The 5,708-nt window shown below is 41.8% G+C and overlaps 1 protein-coding gene across 3 annotated transcripts in view; it reads right to left on the reverse strand.

Annotated features, from left to right (window-relative positions):
* Nucleotides 1-5,388, reverse strand: part of znf800 (zinc finger protein 800) — a 36,418-nt gene extending 31,030 nt beyond the window's left edge. Inside the window, exon 1 of one of the 3 annotated variants that reach the window (XM_015388285.1) lies at nucleotides 5,095-5,388. The gene's annotated coding sequence lies outside the window, so the exon portion shown is untranslated. The remainder of the gene's footprint in view (nucleotides 1-5,094) is intronic. The other 2 variants (XM_015388284.1, XM_015388286.1) reach the window with 2 other exon arrangements.
* Between the last annotated feature and the right edge of the window lie 320 nt (nucleotides 5,389-5,708).

The raw sequence follows: 5,708 nt of genomic DNA on the forward strand, positions 1-5,708 counted from the left end.
ATAGATAGATAGATAGATATATAATTATATATAGCCTCTTCTTTAATAGGATTATTGCATAGGTTATTGGACAATGTCTTAGGCTGTCTCAAAAGTAACCTACTAAAGCACATTAGTTGTTACTAAGGGCAAAAACTTGATCCTTGTCTGAAAATGAAACTTTTCTCAAAAAGACATCCAACTTGTCTCTTTGAGCAGCTCAACATGTCTGCTTTGGTCAGCACCTTCCCAGTCTTATGTTGTCTTAAGACTTATTTCATGCTGGACCTCAGTGCTGCTGTCCCATCAACATTTTTTCTTTTTGTGTGAAGGTGACTGTTTAGTTTTAAGAAGTTGAATCATGAACAATCATTAGTTGATCCAACTGGTTCCTAAACACGTATTAAAGTGTTCTCCGAGAAGTAAAATGGGATACATTTAAGCACATTAACTTGAAAATTGCTTTAAATTTCTGAACTTGTCTTATAGCTGTTATATGAAACAAAACAAGTCCTTTAAAACAAAAAGTTTGTGGAAACTCAGAATATTTGTATCCAATTACTGTGTTTAATATTCAAGGTAAATTGAAATAAAACTAACCGCCTTGTGATCATTAGAGCCCCATCCCATAAAAAACGCATGCATCTAACTGGAGTCCATGATAAAAGGTGTACACCAACTTAAACTACCGAGTATCATTGGTCACATGATCCTCACATTTCTTTAACTTTCCGTTTTTATCTGATCAAAGTTCACTTTACTGAAAGAGATAGTCTCAAGAAAGTTCAAAGTCAGCTCTTTTGTTTTTACTTTTATCATATGATTAAGAAGAAAAACGTAGAGACGGAATATTGGGGATCTATCACATAAACAGACTTATGCTGGAACTTATCATGATAGTTGCATAAAAACTGCAAAAATTGTTGAGGTGATTTACACTAAATCCAGCATATTAGAGCAACATAAAGAGATGCAGCAGCAGAGGATGTATGAGAGGAGCGCAGACACATTTAAATAAATATAGCCCTGGGATGTGCATAATGGGCATTTTCAGGCCAGGTGTGGATTCACAGTTCAGAAAAAAAAAAAAATAAGAATTCACACCGAAATAAATTAAACACAGACGCTGTATTTTAAGAATATCAAAAAGCAAAGAAAGCAGCAATAATTCATATCACTGTTCTGACAGCAGATTTGAGAAGAAGTTCTCTAACTTCTATCGCTAGGAAGAAAAAAGTAGCCATTTTTGCAACAGAGTTTTAAGTTGTAACAAAAACTAAAATTCCCCTTCACCACCGACACAGTGGCATATCAGACCAGCTCGGCTGTTTAATTAGAGTGCAGGCTGAACAATTAGCTGACCTACAAACTGAGAGCCAGATGCTGATTTTCTATCTGCCTGGCTGAGTGGATCTTTCACCACATGCGCTTCTCTTTGCTTTGCAGACTAGTTCTGGGACCAGTAGGTTAACAGGCTTGTTGAATTACTTCACCCACACTTGGGCCTTACAAGCTGACTCAGTGACTGAACCCAATAATACATCATTAAACTGACTGAATCACACAATGACATCAGTGGACTGCTGCAAACCAAATACTGATGACTTAGAGACTTAAGCCAAGAAGAAGCAGGACGTCCTTGCTGCAATCAACTTAACCAAAGGGGGAAAAAAGGTCAGCTAATTCTAGCAAAAATATAAACAGTGCAAATAAAGTATCAGCATTACAAATTAAAAACATGTTGCTACTTATTACGTCACATGTCCAATTTCCTCTATCAAGCTAAATTGATTCTCTCTGTCATAGTTCAAGCTAAGAATCCTACACCAAGAATGCAAGAGTACAGACTTCTCCAAATGGTATCATACTATATTTGCAAACTCCAATATATTTAGGAGATTTGATACAACAGACTTTCAGCAAATAATTGTGAATAAAAGGAAAATAATGCATTTTTAACATAGTTTACTATTAAAAATCTAAATACATCTGAAAATGCATCATTATTCTGTTCAGTGAGCAAGCCGTTTGGATAACTACTTTTTGTTGCAATTAAAGCTGCAAGTCTTTAAAGTGTGCCTCTTCCAGCTCTGAATACTTAAAAGATATACTTGTTTGTTATTCTTCTTTTCAAAATAGTCAGACGTTAATAAGACATGAAGGGAGTGTCTATGACAGCAAAACCTGGTCCTGCCACAGGTTTAGGCTTGGACTTTGAACTGTTCTAAGAAATAAACAACTTTGGATCTAAAACATTTAATTTTCGATCTAGCTGCTTCAGGATAAAAAGCCTTACTACCTCCTAATACTGGTTTTCTTCCAGGATTTGCAAGTATTTAGCTCCACCCATCTGATCAGCTTTGGTTGGATTCCCTGTCTATGGTGAGAAAAGCCATCCCCACAGCATGCTACTGCCACCACAATGTTTCACAATGGAGGTGATGTGCAGTGTTTCTTTTTCTCTGTTAAATATAGTCATTGGGGCAAAGTCAAAAAGTTCAACTTATCTTTTTGTTTCTTCAACTTGTTTGAAGTGTCCTCTACATGGCTTGGAAACAGACCAAGTTTCTATAGGTTTAATCCAGATGTTTTGGTAAGTTTGGAAAAGTGAAACTCTCTTTCCACTCAATTATGATTTATAATTCAACCCTGCTTTAAACTTTCCTCAAGTTTATCCCTTGTTTTTTGTATTTATGACTATATCTGTTGAGTAAAGTAATAAGAACTGTAATTAAATTGAGATTATTTACATTACAGATGGATTTATTTGGAGACCTCTGCGGGGAGATGGTTGCACTGTATCTTGTTTAGGAGCTTAAAGGTTAAAATAGCTGGGTTAAATGCATGCCACACTTTTTAGATTTGATTTGCATAAAATCAGGCAACTTAATGCTAATTTCTGTTTCCATTAAACATTCAATAACATTAATTATGACTTAAGGCCATAACATGAATAAAGTTCAAGTTCAATAATTATATTCAGAGGATGCAAAGTGAGTTTCCTTCCCCACCAATTGTCACAACATATAGGTTTAAAGTTTAAGGCTAAAGCTAGAAAAAAGATACAGCATAACTGTTACAACTATATATTAATACATATGTCTGCATCTTGTTATTTGAAATCAGATTGCCATGTTTAAATAAACTTGCGTTGGAGAATTTCTAGATTTCCCACTTCCTTTTCGGTTCAGTTGTTCAAACCATGCGCAGTTCCCAAAAGCGCATCGACAACAAGTACAACCTTCCTGGATAAAAAGCGCCCCGTTCATTTTCACAGCAGAAACTTGTGGCACGTCGCGAATCAAACAAACATACCGGACATTTAAATGAAAAATGAGCGATCCAAGTTTCGAGTAATAAAACATCCATGTCATCTCTCTGGTAATAAAGGCTTTACGGCCATATAATCGCGATCATGTGGATCCAGCGTCTTCTTAGAGGCCACATGCACCGATCACCATGAGGGGAGAACAGGACAGATATGTGCTTCTCCTCTCCGACTGGCCTCCGTAGCAGGTTTAGTATCCGCTTACGCATCCCGACCAGAGCGATGGAAAGCCCAGCAAACCAGGATGATCTTCCGCGTTGATACGGAATCCCACGCCGGTGCACTGCCCTGGACTGGCGGCGCACTGGCGACCGCTCCTCGCGTCTATTGGTTCCCTTTTCAGATGGGGCAGCGTCAGCACACACAAACATTCTCCATTTGCAACTCCATCGCCCCCCATGGGCGTGAGAGGCCCGCGGGCTGTGACGCAAATGACACTGGGTGATTTGCAAATGACAGATCGGTTATAATTCCGCGCGATCCTTTCCGATTTCCCTCTTATTTGACGCAAACGTATCCATCCGATGATGGGGTTTCGGGCTAGTGAAGCGGCGATCAGGTTGCATAACTCTCAAAACTTAATAAAAATGTGCACGGGGAAGGCGGGTTTCACCTGCGTTTGCAGCGCACTTCTGTGGCACAGGAGGAACTAAAGCAGAGCGGATGCACAGGCAAACCCAGTGGCCTCGCTGTGCTGGATGTGTGGTGGCCAGAGCGAGGACGCATACACGTAGCTGTCGGAGTGGGGACTTAGGACTACATTCACAGGCCATAAAGGGCCCGCTTGAATACTATTGTGCTCTTTTATCCTAGAGTCCTCAACTATTTACAAAAGGCTGGCCAACAACGAGCCGAAAAGAGGAGAAAAAAAGAAACAGATCGCGTTGAAACGCTCCGCGGCGGTTACAGCAGCTGCCACCGTTTCTCTGCGCAAAGCAACACAATCATTGCGCAGCGCCTGGACTTCCCCATGCAGTTTAGAGAAAAAAAGTCTGCGATTCATCCAGGGGACTTTTTATTTCCACCTCATTCAGCATGTCCTCGTTTGGTTCAGCTGTAAAATCCAGAGCGCAGGGGCAGGTCGCCGTTTCTCATGGCACCCCCCCGAATATAACCCCCCCACGAAAATCTCCTTTTACACGCTTATATTGTTGCTGCTATTCCCAACAACAAAGGAGCAGCTTTATTTGATCACAGGAAAACGCCAAGGATATAATGCACCTTTTCAAGCCGTGTGAGAGAGAGGCCCCTCGGAACGATTGCAGCATGGCAGGGGAGTGCGGCGTAAAACCGAGCTAACCCGAGTGATTTACACACAAAGATCCGATGCGGATCCGCCACAAATACATCCATCAACGTCGTGGGGATGACGCTAAACCGTCCGAGGTCTTTTGGATGAGCCGTGAGTCGGTGCAAAACGCTGCGTTTTGCGGCTCCGTGCCACCTTTTCCAAGAAGCAGCTTGGCGCACAGGACCGGTGACCCTTCCATCTTTGCGCGTCCTTCCACGGGGCCAAAACGCGAACATTTCCACCGTCCAGCGCTTTATTATCGAATAAAAGACGTCGAAGTACGCGATTTACGCCTTCGAGGAAGTGGGCGCTTCGTCGGTGTGCTGCTACAAGTCCCTGAAACTACTCCTCTGCCCGCCGCGGCCAAGCAGAAACAAGAGGGCGATGACGCCATTTTCTGCAAAAACAACCACGCTCGGGAAGCCAGAGCGAAGAGGATTTAACCCGCTCCGCAGCTCTCCATTCCCGCTGAAACGCTTCTAAAACAGCTCCTTACCTTGTAACGTAAAGGTGGGAAGCAGAATAAAGGGTTTTAGGTGGTAAACACCGCGGTTGTTGAGGCTCGGACTCCGGAGGTTGTGGATCTCGCCTCCCAGCGTCCCCGGTTCTCTCTGAACAAGTTCCTCTCCGAGCCGCTGTCTTTGTGCACCCAGAGGAGCCACTCGGTATGAAACCAGCCTCTGCGCAAAGGTGCACTCTCTGCGTCCGATTTCAGTAGGAAATTTCCGCTATTTCGGACCGAGGCTTCGAAAACAAGAGAAAAACGACGCATATAAATTCAAAAAAAGTTAAACCAACGGCCCCGCTTCAAACTACAGCCGCATTTGTTGGGCTGATTTGTCGCCCAAAACGCGCAACCTTTTGAGGACACACGTCTCTTCACTAAAGTTCACCATGGAAATGCAAAGTATGACAGGCGGTGCGAAACCTTTGATAACTTATTCCATCAAATAAAGCAATTAATGCCAAAAACGCAGTTAGATTTCAGGTTTTTACCAGACTTTGGGAATCAGAAACAGAAGTGATAATCACATAAAAGAGGCAGAAATAAATAACGCAAGTTTAAAACACGCAAAAGTAAACTTTTTAAAAGCAAATTACTAAATTATA

Source organism: Cyprinodon variegatus, unplaced genomic scaffold (assembly GCF_000732505.1).
Source record: "Cyprinodon variegatus isolate N-32 unplaced genomic scaffold, C_variegatus-1.0 Scaffold418, whole genome shotgun sequence".
NCBI lineage: Eukaryota > Metazoa > Chordata > Actinopteri > Cyprinodontiformes > Cyprinodontidae > Cyprinodon > Cyprinodon variegatus.